At 34.3% G+C, this 22,102-nt stretch overlaps 1 pseudogene; it reads right to left on the minus strand.

Annotated features, from left to right (window-relative positions):
* Nucleotides 1-6,987: 6,987 nt before the first annotated feature.
* Nucleotides 6,988-16,239, minus strand: LOC138306503 (uncharacterized; annotated as a pseudogene).
* Between the last annotated feature and the right edge of the window lie 5,863 nt (nucleotides 16,240-22,102).

The following is a 22,102-nucleotide window of genomic DNA, read 5'->3' on the forward strand; positions in this document are numbered from 1 at the left end:
CCCGATAAGGTTATGAGCGAGAATGTAATGATTAGGAATGCGAATGTTTGAGAAGGGTGGGTAAAGATGATGCTAATTGGAAACTTATTCCTCGTTTGTATTTTGATAGATTTGGAGAGAATGATTTACTTTTCAAAATGAACACTGGATCCATTAAGCTTTTGCCAAAACAACATTGCATTACTGATTTTTATTTGGATCTGCTTATTGCTTGGTATAAAACACAATCCGATACAAAAGTTAAAAAAACTTTAGAGAAATCAAACAGCAAGTAATATGGGGTAATAAAGTATATAACCTTTAATGGCAAAGCTTTATATTTTAAAAATTGGTGTGATTCGGTCTAATTTATATAAATGATATAATTGGAAAGAACGGAAGTATCGATGAAAATCTTATATATCAGAAATTAAAAAGTAAAAGAAACTGGATCGCGGAATTATCAATTATTAAACGTGCCATACCTAGAATTTGGTTGCAGGAGCTAAATACAGAAAAATCTAAGTCAGTAGTTCAAATCTTATGGAAAGACGTTTGCCTATATAATTCTATTAAACACTGTGTAATATCTTTAACAAAAATAAATAACCGTCACATTTATGATATATTAAGACGAAAAAAAGGTGTTTTTAGTCGTAATCTTACTATATGGAAAGATATGTTAAATATTGTAGAAGAGACTTACTATTTACCTAACCTATTTCGTTTTGTTTTTAATGTAATACTTGAAAATGATGAAAAATGTTTTCGTTGGAAATTATTTCATAACATTGTTCCTAATGGTGTCTTATTAAAAAGATGGCGCATTAAAGAGTGCGAAAACTGTCATATTTGCAATATAAGGGATGACTACAATCATTATTTTATCGAGTGTTGTTGTGTAGATCCACTTTGGCACCATATAAAACAATCGATGAATAAACTTGGATACACCATTGACTTAAAAAAATTGAAATATTTAGTTTTGGGTTATAAAATGGCTTATGATGCTTATTATGATATTAACATTCTTTTATCATTGATTGGCTTCGTAATATACAAATGGTATCATCTCAGTGAATCAAGAACGAAACACGTAGATATACTTCAATTATTTAGGTATGAATTGAAAAGGAAATTTAACTTTAAATTTTACCAAGATATGTCACTATTACATAACTTTCTGTAAGATATGCAATATTTAGCAAATAAGATATCTGCTGATATCTATTGAATTGAATATAGAAAAGCCTGATCAATTGTACCGATTGTCAAATCGATGTGGCAAGAGTTGATACGACCAACACTGAAATTTGACTATCGGTAGGATTGATCAGACTGTTAGTGAAATTATTGTTTGTAACGTATAAAATACTTATAAGGAAACTATTTTTTTTAAATTAGTGAAATAATTTGTACTATACACAATATGTATAAAAATGGATGAAAATTAGAGATATTTTTGCAATATACTGAATACTGTATGAGAACGCAAAAAATTATATTTAAATGTAATGAAATGTAAAAATAAAAAATAAATATAAAACCACTATGATGAAATGAGAATATAAACAATGAGCAAATGCAAAATCATCAGATGGTAAGTATACAAGATGTAAAAAAAAATAAAAAAAATTATAAAAAAAGAAGATAACGGTACTATTTGATATGATTGAATGAATTGTTGGATGATGTATGGATCTGTGTCCGCGTGCGTGGCGCGCGTTTTGTACGTAGATATATATGTTAGTATGTATGTGTGTGTATGTATGTATGTATGTATGTATGTATGTATGTATGTATGTATGTATGTATGTATGTATGTATGTATGTATGTATGTATGTATGTATGTATGTATGTATGTATGTATGTATGTATGTATGTATGTATGTATGTGTGTGTGTGTGTGTGTGTGTGTGTGTGTGTGTGTGTGTGTGTGTGTGTGTGTGTGTGTGTGTGTGTGTGTGTGTGAGGGTATGTTTGTTTGTATGTATGTATGTGTATGTATTTAATTGTAATATAATTGAGAATGATAAGCAACTTGCTCATAAAAGTGAATATTCTCTTATCTGAGTGAAAAAAAAAAAAAAAAAAGGAAAAAAAAAAAAAAAGAAAAAGAAAATGAAGACATACACCGAACACTGGAGAAAAAGGCTAATGATAACTCGACATTGAAGCAATCCATCGCAACTCTCTCTCCTCTGAAATTCAAGATTTACAGCAAGACAACTCAAAACTGAGAAAACAGATCGGACAACTTAAAGGATTAGGCATTAAAAACTCATAAATCTTCACATGAATGACATGAATGATGATAGTAAAACTGGACTGTAGATAATAGCTCGAAGGTTCGACGACAAGCAGTCAAATGGCAACTGGAAAGTATAATAACAACAGACTTAAGCATGCAATGAAACAACAAAACAGTGCGAAGATGACATTACATACAATGGGGAGAATCAAACAAACGCATTTACTAATCATCAGCTGACAATACACAGAACCAACATATTTGATATTAAAAAACAGGGAAAAAACAGAGTGAGAGAGAGGGAGAGTAAACAAAATAATACCACGGTATCACGCGAAGAATCAAAAGTGTACCGCTGATCAGGATATGTACCAAGTTGAAGTCCACTAGAACCGATTTATTCCACTACAAGGGTCGCCCAATGAAGCAATCTCAACTCCCTCGTGCGATGCCCTTAGAACTGGACTTACTCTCCCCCAAAAAACAAACCACAGAGCCCCGAAACTTCGAAAATTCACAAACACAAATAGCGAGTCATCCTGGATTTGCCGAAAACCTACTCATCAATTGTTGGAAATACAAACCCCAATAAACGAAAGATATTGGTTCAACTGCGAACGCGACGTCAACCATACCCTGTACATTTTCCGTCGTCCAGTGTGTAAATTCTTTCGGTAAGTCGACGTCAGAACCACAAAAAGAAATGACTTCGTTGGATTTACAAATACCAAAGAAAATCGAACACGCAGATACTATGTTTTATGGTATAAACAAAAAAACTTTCCTCCGAAAAATGGTATGAGGAAATTTCTTGAAGAGAAAAACCGTTACTGTAAAACGTTTTATAAGAGATATTTCGAAATGCGTTGGAAACGGACCGCGTCAGCTCAAGTAAACGTCATATGATAATGACAAACAACCACTCGCTTGAATAATCCCTATTTCTCGGCCGGAAGGTGTCATCTATACGCCAGAGGCTCCAACTAAATCTGTTTTTTATCCAATGACCCACAAACGACCGATGAGTAGCACACTAGAAATATTTACTTGCTTGGAAACATTGATAGGTGTAATGGGACTGAGCCACGTCATACTCCTCTATATAATGTATTGATAAGAAACACGACCATTTGATATTTGTGGACTACTACCGAACATTGGAGTGATGCGCAATATAATATGTCATTTTTCAATACTTTTAGTCAATGTGGTGTTTGAAATTGGACCCATTCAGTTAATAAAATGACAACAGTTTAAGAGGAGGCGTTTGTCATTGCTTTTACAAATCTCCATTTAAATTATTCTAAGAAATTGTGAACCGATTAGTCCACGTATTGTTGGTGGTGAAATTTCAACAATCTGATAGTTATAACATCTATGTTTTTGTGGTATACATTGCCTTCGTCCTCAAGACATCTAGATGTTTTTAAGAGACTCTTGATATATTAGAACTCTTAGTTTCCGTTTACTCAAGACAAAGGAACAATTATCGTAATTGGTGACTTAAATGTAAAAATCCGTGGTCCAAGGTACCATTTCCAACCCAAAAAAAAGGTCGGATGTATTTGATTGTTCTTACAGAGAAATAATTTAAGTTCGATAAACGTTTCAAGTTGCACTGTAAAGGTCCTAATTATACATTCTGTCCTGTCAGGGTAATTGTACGATGATTGACCATATCCTTGTAGCAAAACAGTATTGTGATTTAGTAAAGAATCTGAGGTACTAGACGAATGTGATGACAAATATGTCTGAACACCTTCCTGTTTTGTGTTCTTTTACCATTCCAAGAGTATCGCCAAAACAAGGCACTACAGAATTTTTAAGATACAACTGGCGCAAAGCAGCAAAGAATGATAAAATACAAAAGTATAAATATTTTATTAGTTCTTATCTCAATTCAGTAGATTTTCCCAAAAAACATACGCTCAACATCAGATATTGATATTTATTACGAAAGTTTGAAATCCGTTCTCCTACTAGCATCAAAAGAATGCATTCCGAAACGTAAATTCAAGAGCCATTTGAAACCCTATTGGAGTGACGATTTGACAAGTGATCACAAGCTTGTGCTTCGTAAAAGACAACTTTGGAAAGCTAACGGTAAACGTAGAGGAAACGATGTTTATTTCTTAGATTACAGATCTTGTAAAAGTGTGTTTAGAAATAAGTTGAGATGTGCCTTTAACGAATACATGAGACGTCAATTTGAAAAAAAATTGATCAATCAGGTGGAGTCGACCAAGCTCTGTTTTGGCAATTATACAAAAATAAATCAAGTAAACCCAAATTGGTTCAAACAGAACTCAAGTACAACGGACAAGTCTTTCGTGATCCAAAAGCAATAGCAAAAGCATGGGGTTCTCATTTCAGCGCTCTTTTCCAAAATAAACCTAATGAATTGTTCGACACGGAATTTTCAAACCATATTCTTAATCATGTAAAAGATATGTCTGAAAAAGCGAAACACGACAAAGATATTTTTCTAGACAGAGAATTCGGTATTAAAGAGGTTTCTGATATTTGCAAGTGTCTTAAGACAAACAAGTCTGGTGGATCAGATGGCCTTGTATATGAGCATGTAAAATACTGCAACAATCTTATGTTAAAACATATCACGTTTTTATTCAACCTTATTGTAAAGTACGAATATATTCCACAATCGTGGAAAGTTGGTACAATAGTCACTTTATATAAAGGTAATCGGAAACCCAAAGACGACCCTAACAGTTATAGAGGTATTACATTAATTCCAATATTTTTCAAAATATTTGAGTCACTTTTTGTCTTCCCGTTTGAGTCCAGTTTTAGAATCACGGACATTACCCCAATAGATATCAATCAGCATATCGTAAAAAACTGTGTAGTTTATGCACCTCTTTTAACATGCAGGAAAGTATAAATTATAACCTAGATAATGGATCAAATGAACTCGTTGCTTTTTTAGATAGTAATAAGGCTTTCGATTCTGTATGGCAAGAAGGCTTATTCTATAAACGTTATCAAATGGGTATCAATGGAAAGGTATGGATCATTCTAAAACAGATGTATTCCCGCTTCTCCAGTAATGTTGTCTTTAATGGTTTTATATCGGAAAAAGTAATAATGGAAAGAGGAATCTTACAGGGTGGTTTCTTTATCTGCAAAAATGTACCTCGTTTTCATCAATGACTTGCTTAATGAAGTAGAATTCAGCAGGAAAGGTTCGGTAGTTAATTCATCGCGGGTAAATATACCAACCCAAGCCGACGACATAATGTGTTATTAGCAATAATGTAGCTAACCTTCAATACTTACTTTCCATCTTTGAGAACTACAGTAGAAAATGGAGGTTTACATTTTCCGCTTCTAAATCGAAAATTGTCATATTTACTTCCAAAAATAAGCCAAATGTTTCTTGTAATGTTACAGTTTATGAAAATAAACTCTTATTCCTTCTGGTGCTCACCAGTGTGCCCTGAATCCGTTGACCACTGCTAAGATTATTAAATGCAAGGTTTATCCATCTGACTTTTTTCAACAGCGGGATTTTTAAATTGATTAGCGTAAATATAAGGATTGATTATTAATTTTGTTGCTTGCATTGACTGATGAAAAAAGTTAATCTCGTGCAAAGTTACATGAGCTGCTTCGCAGTTCACTTCATTTGCACCGAGATTAACCCTTTCACCAGAAGATTGTATTTAGTTTGAGTATCTGATCATTCTGGTATCCGGGGGTCATGTTTTCACTCCGACGTAGCCTAATGAACGTCTCAAAATTGTCGTGTAATGGTTAAACCCCTGACATTGTTTGCATTGCAGTACCAATCATGCAAAGCAACCAAAATAATGTGACTTTATTATAATCAGCTGCCTAATTTTCTTATTTATTTTTTTTTTTGACAAAAGACCACGTGCACATTATAGATTGAACTTCAATTATTAATACAAAGCTTGATAAAAAAAAATACAGTGCTGTGCAACGTCTACAGTACTATCCTGATAGTGTTAGATATAGACCCACTTCATATCAGTGAAAAGACAATGTAAAAACAATAGTGCATAAATATCATTGTTTATTTATAATTTATCATTTTGAAACACAAACACACACACATATATATATATAATGTACTGATTAATTTGTTGCAAATAAACCAGGCAGTCATATGGACATGTTATGATGACTGCTGATGATTTAATTCAAACTACAAAATCAGTTATTGATTTTGGTCATTAAAAACACACCAGAGAGACTCAAAAATATCCCAACAATATTGATACTAAAACATATTAAACTCAACATGTATATCATTATTCATCGCGCTTTTTCCTCAAACAACCAAAACAGTATTAACTTTAACGGTAATCTTACTCGAATAAATAAAAATTCCTTGAACAGGTGTTCTTGTAGTTTTTGCACCCCTATGCCCACAAGTGAGGAGCGAAAATGTTGCCACGATATGGACATTTTACAGGACAAACTAGAAGGCATTGAGTGTATAACTTAGTATGAAGGATTTGCAGCAAACTGCTTAAACATCCATGTTCTTGGAAACATCCTTCTACGAATATGCAGAAGAAAATTATGTTTCACAAGAAAACATAGAAGGTTAAGATCATTTATAAAACTTGTGTCGAAGTGTAAGAAGTACCTCTATTATAGCACAATTATACATTATGTCTCATGTACTATAAAAGGGTAAATTGCATTTATAACTTGTTTGTCTCTCTTTAATTTAGAACTCTCTTTATTTAGACATGTTGCAATACAGAAGGTTCATCAGATGGACGTGGAAAGTTCTAGGCAAGAGGAATCGTAAAGTAATACCATCTTGTACTGTCTCTGCTATTAGAAGAACTTTTCCATCAGAACAGTTCACAGGGTTTCTCTACCCTCGTTTCTAACTGAAAAGCTGAGGTTTTGTATAGAGGACCATTTTCCATCGGGACAGTTCACTGTGTTTATCAGCCGTCATTTCTGACATGGATAAGAGTTAAATCTCCTGCAAGTGTTTTTGTATAACAGTGTCTCTGTCATAGTTGGTGATCACTGCTCTCCGTTATCCAGAGATGGATGGTGGAGCAGGATCAATCTCTTGAATTAGTGCTCTTTGGGCCTGGCCATAGCTGCTAAACATCTCTCTCCTGACTACCACTTCCTCCATAAGCTCTTGGATGTAATCTGTCAATAAAAGAAAGATACCATTATCAGTGTAAAAATGTATCTGTCATTTGTCTTTATATTTATCACCTTGTGAAAATGGTCAGATTATAAAATGATACAGGGATCAAATAAGATTATATTACATAATGATAAGACTATCAGAGATTTTCTTACTCAATAACTTCAGGGGCGTACCTTTTCGATTGGGAAAATCCTACATTGCATCTTTCTTGAAACTGTTTAAGAGTTTTTTTTCTTTATTTTGGAAAATATTTACATAAACTTGGAAAAATACCGCAAAAAAAATCTCTGTTTGGCCTTAAATGTACTTTAAAGAAATTTCAGGACAACCATTGACCAGTTGTGAGTAATTTATAGAAGAATAGTTAAAGGATGTAGCAGAATCAATATGAATTAATTTTATTTACCGAAGTTCTGCTTGACTTTAACTTTTTTTGCCACTGGATCACCTTTCCTACTCTTAGGAAATTACACTCTGTATTGCCCTTTTCCATCCTTCATTGCCTATGATCTTGATGAATTAGCATTGAAGTGAAGTGCCGCAAGGCAGACTCTGTGAAATGAAAAGACAATTTTAGAAAAGGTGAAAGATTACAAGAGCAATAACAAAACAATTAGTTATTTAAATTTTGAACATGTTATGTTGTTGATTGAATATATATTCATGTGTTTGTTTTGATTCTTTAAACATTTAGTTATTTAAATGTTATCCTGTGCTATACTTATATATATGTTAGTTTAGAAAGTTATAACTACAACAATGAACTATCATTCACTACCTGGCCTTCATCTGGTTGTAAAAGTAGTGTGTTGACTTTGGTGCAAAGAAGTTCACAATGTTGTGGAAAGATTCGAGGCTTGACGTCTGTTCTGCTGGAGACAGTTTACCAATGTCCTTCAGAAGCAATTTACTGTGGACAATCTTTTCCACTTCTCCCAAAGCCTTGCTACCTGAAATGATAATACAATGTAAAATTAGTGTTTCCTTACACTGACACAGTACACCCATCAGCTAACAATGTATCACAATTAAAAAGTTAAATAATTTTTAAAATAAATCTTGCTGTAATTATATTACATAGTCTTTATAACATTAATAAAGATTTGGAACCTAGCCATGTCAAGGGAATGGATTTTTAACACACTATACTATTCAAGCAAAAGCAAGTCAACTTTCTTTATCTCAATTCAATTTTGTTATTGTGAATTTAAGAAGTAGCAACATTTCAGTCTGTTTGATGTAATCAAAACTTAAAGTTATTTACTTCAACAAACTTCTGTCTTCTTCACAGCATAATTAGTAATTTCCTCAAAAGTTACCTGGTATGTCTGTTTCAAATAATGTTTGAAATAATGTGGTTGTACTATGAGTTAAGTCTTAGTTATACCTGGCTTAAACCATTTCCTTTCAAGATTTCCATGCTGGCAGCTCTGAAATTTGTCACCATGACCCTCGTGGATGTTAGCTATGTGATTAGTGATGCTAGTCCACTTTTGGCGTATGAGTTCCCCATCCCCATCACTGCTGGCAGCACACCAATACACATGGTTGCCTATGGATCTTGCCCATTGTCCGGCCAATGCATATTTCTTTGTCTTGCCAACAGCTTCTAGTTTTTTGTAGACACCTGAATACCAGAAAATATTAGATTAATGACAAGGTCAGAAGATAAAAAATTGATGCAAGGCAAATGAATAGCCATTGATCTGGATAAGACTTATAATTATTAAATACATGTATATAGTTTCATAGAACCTCAAGTTAATTATATATTCAAATAGCAGTCACAACAAAATCATAAAATGTTGTATACTGCTATATTTTCAATTTAAATACGTCAGTTAAAGAACTAAATATAAGTTATAACCTTTTGAGAATTTAATACTATGTGACTGTATTATAAAGTGGTTGAATAAAGGGACTCCATAAATACAATGTAGTGAATGTAGTGATAATTACTACTATAAATTAACCAATATGTATGTGGCATTTGGTGTACATAAGTTATGCATAACAATTAATTAGCTGAAAGAAGAAAGTACTATTTATTTAATTACTCTTTTGAAATATATGAGATTGAAATCTAAACACTTGCCTTTAGCAACATGCCACACGTCAAACCAATGGTTGATACTGGGACATTCTGTTCTCATGAACTTTTGCACCTGACTGTGTCTATCTGTAACCAAGTCTGATATAGTCACACCTTCTTCCTGCAGATGATGTAGTGCCCGTTTCAGCCCTTCAAGTTCCATACCGTAGGAGTTTTCACTTCATTTGACTGTAAAATTGATATATATTATCATAATTTTGCTTGTTACGAGCATTTTTCATTGGCTTAAAAATTTACTTTATCAGCCCATAAAGGAAATCAAAGTACTGAAAGTACTGAACACAAAGGCTACCTGATCAAGTTGGTTCTAATAGCAATACCATTACCATTGTTATGAAAGGAGTAAATTGGCCGATTACAATTTTTTCATGAATGTATGTACTTTTCCGAGACTGGCACGAAATTATTGCATTCTAGATAGAGACAAATTTTATACATACCGTATGCTAATAGTAATTGAGAAAGAGAGAAAAAGCATTTAAGTAGGTATAACAAATTGAAAATAAGAAATAAATGGATAATTTCTATAAAAAGACAAAGTCCAATAACAATTATTATTTCAAAGGGCAAAAAGTCCGTAAGTTACAGTTGAATCAAGCTGATTTTCGAACTCGTCTGAGATCTTTCTAATGTTAGTCTCCTTTAAAGTTTCATTAAGATCGGTGCATATTTACTCAATTCAAAGTGTTCACTATGTTCATTAATTTTTATTGCAAAGGGCAATAATACTGTAAGTTAATGTCAAATCACGCTGATTTTCGAACTTGTCAAAGATCTCTCCAATGTCGGTCTATTGCTCAAGTTATCATGTTCACAAGATCCAAAAATAATTATTAGTGCAAAGGGCAATACCTCCGTAACTTACAGTAGAATCAAGCTGATTTTCACAATCCTGTGAGATCTTACCAATGTTAGTCTACACACAACGTTTCATTACACTTGGTGCATATCTACTCAAGTTACAATGTTCACAATGTTCGCTGATTTTCATACTCGTCCAAGGATTTCTCCGGGGTTGTTTTACACACAAAGTTTCAATAAACATACTTACTCAAGTTATCGTATAAACAAATTCCAGTAATAATTATTAGTTCAAAGGGCAATAATGCCGTAACTTACAGTCAAATCAAGCTGATTTTCAAACTCGTTTATTCATTTAGTTGGTTCAAAATTACTCAAGTTAATGTGTTCACAAGAATGGACAAAAGAATATCACAGGTCATCATGACCTATGGTCAGGTGACCTAAAAATTTAAAAAGTATGCTTCACGCATAATTACAGTAATTTAAGTGGATTTGAAGTGGGTCACATAAGGGAATTATTTACCAGTGTTTCTGCTAAGGGATTTGCAGTGGTCCATTTAAGGGGTTATCCAGTGGTTTTGATAAGGGGATTTGAATTGACCCCACTAAGGGGGTTTGCAGTGGTCCAGCTAAGGGGATTTGAAGCGGTCACACAAAGGGCATTTTTTAAAAAACGTCTACAATATGTAAATGAGGACACCAGTGGATTTTAAGTGGTATCCTTAGGGGGATTTGATAGGGTCTCACTTAGGGGATTTAAAGCGTCTAAAAATCAAATGGTGCTTAACAAGAGTTATTTCATTAAATTCATCTTTGGTAACTTCTTGCTGAAAAGAAATATACTGCTGTAACAGCTGTTGTTTGAATATCTAAACAAACCTGGATTCTAGGGGTTTGTGAAAAATGTTTTACTGGAATAGCTCTTATTTCTGAAAAATAACAAAAGAGACAACTAAATAATAGTTTATTGTATTTCATATACATTCTTATTTCTTTTTTTTAAATACATTCATAGATAAAATATTGAATGGTAGTACACATAAAAATTAGAAATAAATACCATAATTACATGACAACATGCATGTCAATCTACATATAATCCCCTAAATACTCAATTTAAAATATATATTTTGTAATATAACAGCACAGTCATTACTTAACAGTATAGATATTGACTAATGATATTCTGTATTTGCATATTATAGAGTTATTTGCCCTAGCGGGTCGGTATTGATTGTGATATCATGTGTTTGCAGGCATAATATCATACTTTTAAGAGAAATCTACCAGAATTTCACACACAAAATAATGACATCATAATGGATACCTACCCGCAAGGGAGGTAATTCTGTAATCTGCAAAGATTGAATAGGTTTTATATGAGAAGACACAATAATATTTTATATTGATGAGTTTGGTCAAAATCCATGAGTTTTCATTTTCTTCATTTGGTTTCTTTCTTCTTTGTTAATATTAACTTTAAAATAATTCACATGTTGTTTTTAGTGTCTTTTTGTGAACAGCATATGTCTTTCTGTCATCGCAGTCTACTTCAGTGTCTGAAATGCATGTAATAAAAAAGAAAACATTAATAGTTTTTGCATGTGTGATGAATTTCTGTTGAATGATGTATTTTTGTATACGGTACAAGATGTATTCATCACTATTTGGTTTTGTTTTGTTGAGATTTCTTATTAACAATCCTAATAATAGTTTCATATTCAAAGGACTGTAAATTCATACAACTTTGATTTTAAAATGAATATCTCAAATATGGTCCTCGCCATTCCTCTGACAAAAGAGGTGTACGAAGGCAGTAGGACTCAATTTATATAGCCATAAGGCCACTGCTTCCCAAGGAGGGGTTTTAATCAATTACAAAATGGAAGGCCTTATGGCTATAATATACTGACCCTTTTTCATTAATTAAAAACATCTTCATAACAACAAAGTAGATACCCAGTATAAATTAAGGAGTTGATTAGACTACACATTTGTACCCGCAGTCTCCATTCTTCTAGGCCGGCGATACAGATTTCATTTCTTGTACATTTCTTCAAAAACAATAAAACATACATTTAGGAAGCTCTTTATTTCTTCGGGAATAAAACCTTTAGGAATATTATGATCATTGACTAGAAGATTACCTGGTACCAAAATAAATATTTAGATTCTAAATACAAGGCAAATTGAATTTTGAAATGTAAATCTCTGAAGTTGAAATTGAACAGAATGATTTCCAGATAAAAAATATCAAATGTCACTTCATAAAAATTTAAATAACGTTTTTTTGTCATGATATACATAAATCATGACTTTTTGTAATTTTCACATGGATCAATATTGAGAATCACTACAATCATACCTGTTTGAATGACTTCATAATAGAGGACATGTAGCTCTGTAATATTCATGATTGATCAGCCAAATTTGGAATGAATGTATTCTCATTCTGCATGATGACAAAAATTGTGTAGTTTAATAATTAGGATATATACTACATAATCAAATTGGATATATCTCACTCAGATTGCATGGTAAATTAATCTAATTAATACATGTATACAAATATTTCAAAATCAAAAATAAAAATTAATTTGATATAGTCTACTTCAGTAGGCGGCCTTATTGTTTTTTTATCTCTACATTTTCCCAGTTTTAATTTTACTTTGCTTCTTAAAAATTAAAAAATATGCTATAATGTCTTAAATACATTTAAATACCAGGTACTAAACTTTAAATTATAGATTTTATTTAACGTCACATTATATCTTTTGGCAAACAATCATAAACACAAATATCTAAGCTAAAATCAATAATTACAAATTAATCAGCCATGGCAAATAACTCCATCTCTCAAAATATTACTGTGAAGTTTGCCGTATATGTATGTCATACCTACCGGTCGTAATCATCGATGTATTGAAGAACTATTCTGCTGTCCTCACGAAGTCTATGTTCTCCAGTGTATAAAAATATAAGCATGGTCAACATCGGTTGTAAGCCAAGCAGTCTGTGTCCGTATTTGTTTACATTCAGCAATCAGACATTACGTAAACAAACACACATGCCTGTGTTTCCCCGCACTGAATAATCACGTGACTAACACATATGTGTCACAAAAGAATGCCGTAGACACACTCTCTAAACAAAGAACTGTCGCTTCCGACAAGTTTTGTTGTTAATACTCTATTTAGTAAACAGTTAACAGGCATTATGTTGTTTTATTTGGATAATGCTTCACGTAATATAAATAATATTAGATCGACATCACATGTACGACAACTTTGTCTATTTGTATCAAGAACATTTTCCGGCATGTCGTGAAAACCGTAACGATCGAGATTCTAAAAGATTACAGAGAACTTCCACTTCATTTGGCATATGTCTGATGAGGATTGTCATTATATCATTGCTTAAATAATATCGGTACAACATAGGCCTTCTGTACGGTATTTATTGTGGTAGGCCCTACGAGTATGTGCTGAGTATGGAATAGTGCGTCAGATCCAAGCTATCAACCGATTTCACTTCATAAGTTTCCTAGCTATATATATATAGTTTTTACACACGTGTTACAAAGACCTCGCTCATGGCCGTTCATGATTGTTTTATTAATATCAATTGCTTTATATATAATTGCTGAACATTCTTTCATATTTACACGTAATAATATCGGCAAAATCCTGTCATTAGTCAACCGGAGCTACCGATGGGAGCTTATCAATTATGTGTAATGCCCGATGTCGTTCAGGTTGGTCTTTAGTGTGACCTTCTTTCAACCGGAAGTTGCACAGATACGTACACATATGCAAATGACGGGCGGAAATAAGGTCATCGGTCATCATAATTTATGCAAATTGTCTTGACCATTTTACGTAAATAGCGACTTTATCGTACTTTTTTATGAGTCCTTGGTATCTTATTCCCAAATTAAATCATCATTATAGATATTTGTTAATTCAAAGATGTGTAGGTAGATGGAAGGTAGATATGAATAAGAGGAAGATAAAGAAAAAATCGCGTTTAAATGAGAGGTCAACCGCATTTAAATGAGTACAAATGTAGGTCAGCCATACGTGCTTGTATAAACACAAGGCATATACATGCCTTTGTGTTAAAAATGGCGTTGCCGTTTATAACGTTGCTTCTGATTGGCTGAGATGACAGCGTAATTTGAATAATAAGGATTAATTTGAATAGATTTTTGATGTTATGGAGATATAACACAAAAATCTGAGTGTACTCTCATCATAAACCGCTTCGCGGTTTATTTAGAGTACACTCAGAGTTTTTAGTTATATCTCCATAACATCAAAAATCTATTCAAGTTAATCCTTAAATATATATACACACACAAATCATTTCACTTATTGATTTGCTAATTGATTCAGACTTTTATATGTTCTGCAGATCTCACAATGTATTACAGTGATTATGATTATCCAATTTTTAATATTTGAAAAACAATCTTTTTTAATATACTTTTATGCTTAGTATATAATTATCAGAAAAAAAGTTTCATTTCATTCTTGATCCATCATGTGTTTTATGTGTATAAATATTATCAAAATATCTAAAACAACAAGAAAATTTAAAAATAACTATAACAACATCACAATACTTTATATTACACTTACCTGAACAAGTTGTACGTCAATGACTTTTGAAGTCTGTGCATCCATTAAGGTGTAACTCCCATATTTGGCAGTATGGCCTGGTGAAGAGCATCGAGCATCACCCCCAAGTTTAAGTTTTTGACCACTGTTTCGCAGTTGTTCAAACATAATTGACTGCTGAAACTGCCAGCAGGACAAAGTGGAAAGTGGAAGGAACTATGTAAGTCCGTTGCAGCATATTGTAGGATGTACAACACAGTCTGGAAATGCCTGCATGGTGCATAAAATTTAAAGTCTTAACTGGACTATTTCCACTGAAAAATATTGCACTGGCAATAATGATATTTCCCCAAGGCATAGATTTTGAAAATGGCTGACTACACCACTGCCGTGTAAAATCACACATACATCTGGAAGAAAAACACACACATGTCCCTATAATAGTTCTGAAAACTTGTTGCAAACTTGTTCTCATACAATCTGGACAGGAATCTAAAGGTTCCATCAGACAATGTTCAAACACCACATATTTCTTGGCCTTGTCCGGTTCAGTTTCCTGAGTATCCATGTTAACTTGTTGATTATCAGCAGTTTCATCATTATCGTCCTCAGTCTCACACGTCGGCACCCAGTCAGGACCATATGTTGATGAATCAACCTCCTCCTGATAATCATCCAGACTCTGGTCTGTTCCAGTTTCCACTACCGGTACCCATTTTTAGGTAACCTGAGACGAAGTCTCAAGTGACCTATTCTAATCGCCTTTTGTCCGTCGTCGTGCGTCGTGCGTGCGTCGTCCGTCGTATGTCCGTAAACAATTTACATTTTCGACTTCTTCTCCAAAACTGCTGAAGCAATTTCAATGAAATTTTGCACAAACCTTCTAAGGCATAAGGCCAATCAAAATTGTGAATTATATGGTCCCCACCCCCCAGGGGGCTGTGGGAGGGGCCAAAAGGGGTAAAATTGAGTAAAATTTCAAAAATCTTCTTCTCTACTCACAGATGTGGTAGAATCAAATACTCTTCATAGATAGAAAGATTTTAAGGTCCTTTACAAAAAATGTGAATTATATGACCCTGGGGTCTCTAGTTTCCCCCTGGGAAGGGGGTTAAGTTTACTATAGTTTATATTTGGAAAACACATTTTTGCGCATTATTTGGTCATTTGTAATAGGAAATGAGTCAAATGTTGTCAGAATTATCAGTATGAGAAGGCCATTTAATCCTATTAACAAATTTTCTATGACTGACCCCCAGGGGCCTTAGGGGCGGAGTCAAAAGGGGTCAAATAGGCTAAAACTTCAAAAATCTTCTTCTGAAATTCTGGAAATGGTAATATCAAATACTTTTCATAAATAGAAAGGTCTTAAGGTCCTTTACAAAACTTGTGAATTATATGACCCTGGGGTCTCACGTTTCCCCCCTGGGGAGGGGTCAAGTTTACTATAGTTTATATAGGGAAAACACATTTATGAGCATGTTTTGCTCAATTTTCATTGGAAACGAGTCAAACTTGGTTAGAATTATTAGCCTGAGATAGCATTTTAATGTCGTATCCATATCGGTGCAGGCCGACCCCCTGGGGGCAGAGGGGCGGGGTCAAAAGGGGTCAAATAGCTACTAAAACTTCAAAAATCTTCTTCTGAAATTCTGAAAATGGTATAATCAAATACACTTTATAGATGAAAGGTCTTAAAGTTTGTTTATAAAAATTGTAAATTATATGACCCTGGGGTCTCCTGTTTCCCCTTGGGGAGGGGGTCAAGTTTACTATAGTTTATATAGGAAAAATACATTAATGAACATTTTTTGCTCAATTTTCATAGGAAATGAGTCAAACTTGGTTAGAATTATTAGCCTGAGATAGCATTTTAATATCATATCCACATTGGTCCTGTCTGACCCCCTGGGGTAGAGGGGCGGGGGTAAAAAAGGGTCAAATAGGCCGAAACTTCAAAAATCTTCTAAAATTCTGGATATAGTAGAATCAAATAATTATAGATGGAAAGGTCTTAAGGTGTTTTTATAAAAATTGTGAATTATATGACCTTGGGGTCTCACGTTACCCCCTGGGGAGGGGTCAAGTTTACTTTAGTTTATATAGGAAAAACCAAGGATTTATAAGTGAGAAGGATTCGTGTCTGTCTCTTTACATTACTTAATACCACGCGAGACGACTATGAACCGGGAATAAAAACCGTTTTTCTCAACAAATACTTGTCTTATCGAGTCAAACGAAACACCATTGTAAAGTTTATTAAATTTCACGACGTTTATAACTTGCTTTAAAGACGGAATGTTTAGGGGATATGTCTTATATTTTCGTTAAAAAAATCGACAGCTCATGAAATGACAGCACCGCTTCAGAAAGTAAGACGGTAACCCTCGCACCCGCAAGCTACATCAAAGGCTGCGCCGGCGGATATCAAAGGAAAATCAGTCGTCGCCCAACGTCTCGGTCAGTGCACAAACACAAAAGCGCCTGCCTTGGACTTCCCCAAAACCCAGTGTGACTTATCCTTCTCATATACGTCCTTGGAAAAACATATTTGTGAACATTATTTGCCCAATTTTCGTAGGAAATGAGTCAAACTTGGTTAGAATTATTAGCCTAAGATATAGCATTTTAACATCCATATCTGTCCTCGATGACGCCCTGGGAGACCAGAGGGGCAGGACGAAACAGGGTCAAAATGATTAAAATTTCAAAAAATACCTCTAAGTTCACAGGTTGATGGAAGCAAATACTCTTCATAGTCTAAAAAGTCAAATTTATAAATCACTGACCAACTTCAAGGCCCAGCATATAGTGTTTATATGTCTTTAATTTGTTTCATTATTTGTTTCATTATATATTTCTAACTCAGGTGACCGTTAAGGCCCATGGGCCTCTTGTTTTAATATCTGGTACACTGTGTCGATGTGTTTTCCATCATACAAGTCGCTTGAACACCACATGAAGATTTTGGTCTAGCTGAAGTCACCTGCAGCGACACATGCCGTCGTTGCTGTAAGAGAAAATTAAACAGATATAATTAGTTAAAACCTTCATTAAAAAAAATCAAGATAAAAGTACTTCAAAAGGTAATTCCATTCAACAAGTTAAGTTTTCTTAATGATCATTAAAATTAAAGTAAGATATTTCCCATCCACAATACTCCAGGGGTTACTATCACTGATGTTATATCGCGGATGCCCCTGGACTATCTCATAGTAAAACTGGAGGCAATTGAGGAGAAAAAAATGATCCAATCAGTCAATCACAGGCCTCCAGAAACTTCCTTTGAAGATTTCAAAGAGTGATGCCCCACTTCAAAGCAACACAGTGTAAATATACCATCCTTTGATGTACATCAAGGATCATTACCAGTTTTACTACATGTATGAGATAGTCTAGGGGCGGATATATATTTAACCTCCATTAATTACAGTAACCCCTGAAGTATGAGGAGCATATTTTTTCATCAAGGTGTTTTCAAAACATTCATATACAAATATAAATTACATATTATAAATAATTAAATAGTATTAAATACTTTTCCTTTCTTACAGGTACATATAATATACTTCTGGTAATGCTAAAGAAATAATATATCAAATCTTCTAATAAGATGTATGTAAAATTGTAGAATTGTACAATTATATTTGACTCGGTATAACATACCACTATATTGTAGGAAGTCTGACATCCAACAGAAAATCTCCCTGTATCCAGATCATCTGTCCCAACACATTTGTCCCTGGGGCCTGGTATTTCTGTCTGTGTCTCAATATGGCACTGGTCTGGTCTGTAGTGCACACTGTCATATTCATTCTCATCCTGATGCAATATGTCAGTGATATCAGCTAACAATAAATATTTTTGTCTATTAGAATTTATTTCAAGGATATATATTATCAACATTTGCTTTTTTGTACATGTTAATGATGCAATATTTCAATACAGTTAGGTTTTTTTTTCAATATAGCCTAGCTACTGTTTTAGCAGAAAAAATACATTTGTACACCTTCTGACTTGTGTACCTTGATAACCTGGTAGCCATATTGGAACCCATGTTACTGCACATGTTTGGCCTATGTTTTAACTTTTGTTGATTTTTTTAACATGGTATAGATATATAATACTCGCACAATGAAATTATTTTTCGTTAAAAATCCGTTTTCACACATAAAAAACGAATGTTTACTTAAAATGCATAACATACCTCAAATCTTCGTCTTTTCTGTATCGCACGACTGTAACGACTCCTTGATGTTGATCGTTTCCTGCTTGGTGTTTCATGATAAACAGAGGGGATTCGATCCCTATTTGCTCTTTCACTATCGACATCTCTAGATGTAGGCGAAGAAAAGTTAAAAATGGTGGGGACAGCATCCGGCTTCAGTCTTAGGCTCATATCCGATGGAGTTTACAATGCGGGGATCTTTGGTAAAAGATTCCGATGTGAAGTGTAGAGTGAGGGTACGTAATTTCGCACAGTACGTAATTTCGCACACCTGACGATTTTTCGCAATCTTCCTTTAAATGTCAGAAAGATTTGCTCTGTTGTTTATGTTGTGACTAAAGGAGGCCTCTCACTGTGATTTTGTCATATGTAGCTAAACTTTTCAGGATAAGTTTGTTTTGAAAAAACGAAATCGGAACAATACGGCCCATCTCAGTAAAGAAATTTATAGAAAATAAACCACTTGACATAAAATAATTCTGGGTGATAAATAACTGATTCACGTACAAATATGTAGAGAAACTATCCTTTTTTAGAATATATCGAAACCCGTATGAAAATCCATCAAATATAAGCGGAAAACAGATATTTTCTGCGCACACCCTATGACTTTCTTGACCTCGTTTACATTGTTTACTATAGGGAGCGGTCATTTTTCATAACGAAAATGGCGGCGAAATGTCACTTTTTCATTTAGAAATATAATTGTGTTTTGATGTCATTTCAAGATTGGAACTGTACTTAATCTTTGTTTATGATGTTGTTGGTCCATGAAATGTTTGAAAACAATTATTTTCTCCAAAAACAAGAAAGTTTGAGGGGTGTGCGGAATTACGTCCCCCAAACCCGTTCAACTACAGGTTAACATCAAGTTAATAACAGCTCCCGTGCGCAGTGATACGTCTGCGCATATCCGGTTACATACTCGTGTGTTGTGAAGCACTTGTACATCTGCCGATGTAAGTTCAGCCTTTTTTGGTTCGGAATGAAAGTATTTGAAATTCATTAAAATCAATGCCAAAAGTGTGCGAAATTACGTACCCCCACTCTACCTGACACAGCCTGCTGTATAATCCGTCGGCACGAAGTCTTTCCTCTTTAATCGAAGAGTCCATTCTTTACGTAGCCTTGGAAACTTCGGGAATGTAAACAAACTGATCTTCACTCTGTTTCCCGTTTTGTTCGTACAATTAAATGCCGCACACTGAACCATTGTTTACATATTACGACACGACCGAGTATTTGACATATGGCGCGCTCAGCTGTCATCTGTCATCTGCGAGTGGCTCAGATGACGTCACAGCGGAGGGGACGTAACTCGTATCGGAATCCTTCACCGAGAAAACGACACTGAAAATCGGGGTTTTTGTTTGAGGCAAAGTGTTACAAAAGCATTATTTTTTTCTAAAATTTAGCGTATATCGTTTATTATGATAAATTTGAACTGGAAAATGTATCCTAATGTAAACATAATTTCTATGTTTGTCACCTTGAAAGTCCTGATTTAGGTTACAACCTTTACTCTGGACTTGTCAGTAACCAGGTTATTCCCTCCTCCTTCCTCAACACGGACTTGGGACCGGCTACGGCGGAGTTACGTTTGAATTGAAGAGTTTTACGTGCCGCCACGTGATCGTTTCTGGGCACGCGTGTCGCATACCGCTTTCATTCTGTCCTCTAATTGGCTAAAACCGTGCTCCTCCGACCTGCATGTCGCTCCCCACTCGCTCCTCACTCACGTTCATTGGCTGAATCTCTACTACTATTACGTATCTTCACCTACTTCCATCCCCCTCCCAACCTCACCCTAACTGGCTGTCCGGAGTGACCACTACCTAAATTTAGCTTACTGTTACTATAAATACGAACACCCTACGCAACCTGTCCATCAAAATGAACCCTATTACCCTCCCTACACTACCCCCAACTTTTCAAGTGTTGTCTCCGACCAAACGTCAGGTACACTACATTTAAAACTGAATTTTAGTAAATATTGGTTTAAATCAAAATCATGTACTGCAAACATGGAAGATTACGCGAAGAGGAAACCACGCCAACTACGGAAAGGATTTCTATCGTCCACTATATCCGGTGTATGTGTCGTTATACTATCAATATCCGGTGTACATGTCGTTATACTATCTATATCCAGTGTACATGTCGTTATACTATCTATATCCGGTGTACATGTCGTTATACTATCTATAGCCGGTGTACATGTCGTTATACTATCTATATCCGGTGTACATTTCGTTATACTATCTATATCCGGTGTACATGTCGTTATACTATCATATCCGGTGTACATGTCGTTATACTATCTATATCCGGTGTACATGTCGTTATACTATCTATATCCGGTGTACATGTCGTTATACTATCTATATCCGGTGTACATGTCGTTATACTATCTATATCCGGTGTACATGTCGTTATACTATCTATATCCGGTGTACATGTCGTTATACTATCTATAGCCGGTGTACATGTCGTTATACTATCTATAGCCGGTGTACATGTCGTTATACTATCTATAGCCGGTGTACATGTCGTTTTACTATCTATATCCGGTGTAAATGTCGTTATACTATCTATATCCGGTGTAAATGTCGTTATACAATCTATATCCGGTGTAAATGTCGTTATACTATATATGTCCGGTGTAAATGTCGTTATACTATCTATATCCGGTGTACATGTCGTTATACTATCCATATCCTGTGAACAAGTCGTTATACTATCTATATCCGGTTTACATGTCGTTTTACTATCTATATCCGGTGTACATGTCGTTATACTATCTATATCCGGTGTACATGTCGTTATACTATCTATATCCTGTGTATATGTCGTTATACTATCTATATCCGGTGTACAAGTCGTTATACTATCTATATCCGGTGTACAAGTCGTTATTCTATCTATATCCGGTGTACA

The sequence above is a fragment of the Argopecten irradians genome, chromosome 13, assembly GCF_041381155.1.
Source record: "Argopecten irradians isolate NY chromosome 13, Ai_NY, whole genome shotgun sequence".
In the NCBI taxonomy this organism is placed as follows: Eukaryota; Metazoa; Mollusca; class Bivalvia; order Pectinida; family Pectinidae; genus Argopecten; species Argopecten irradians.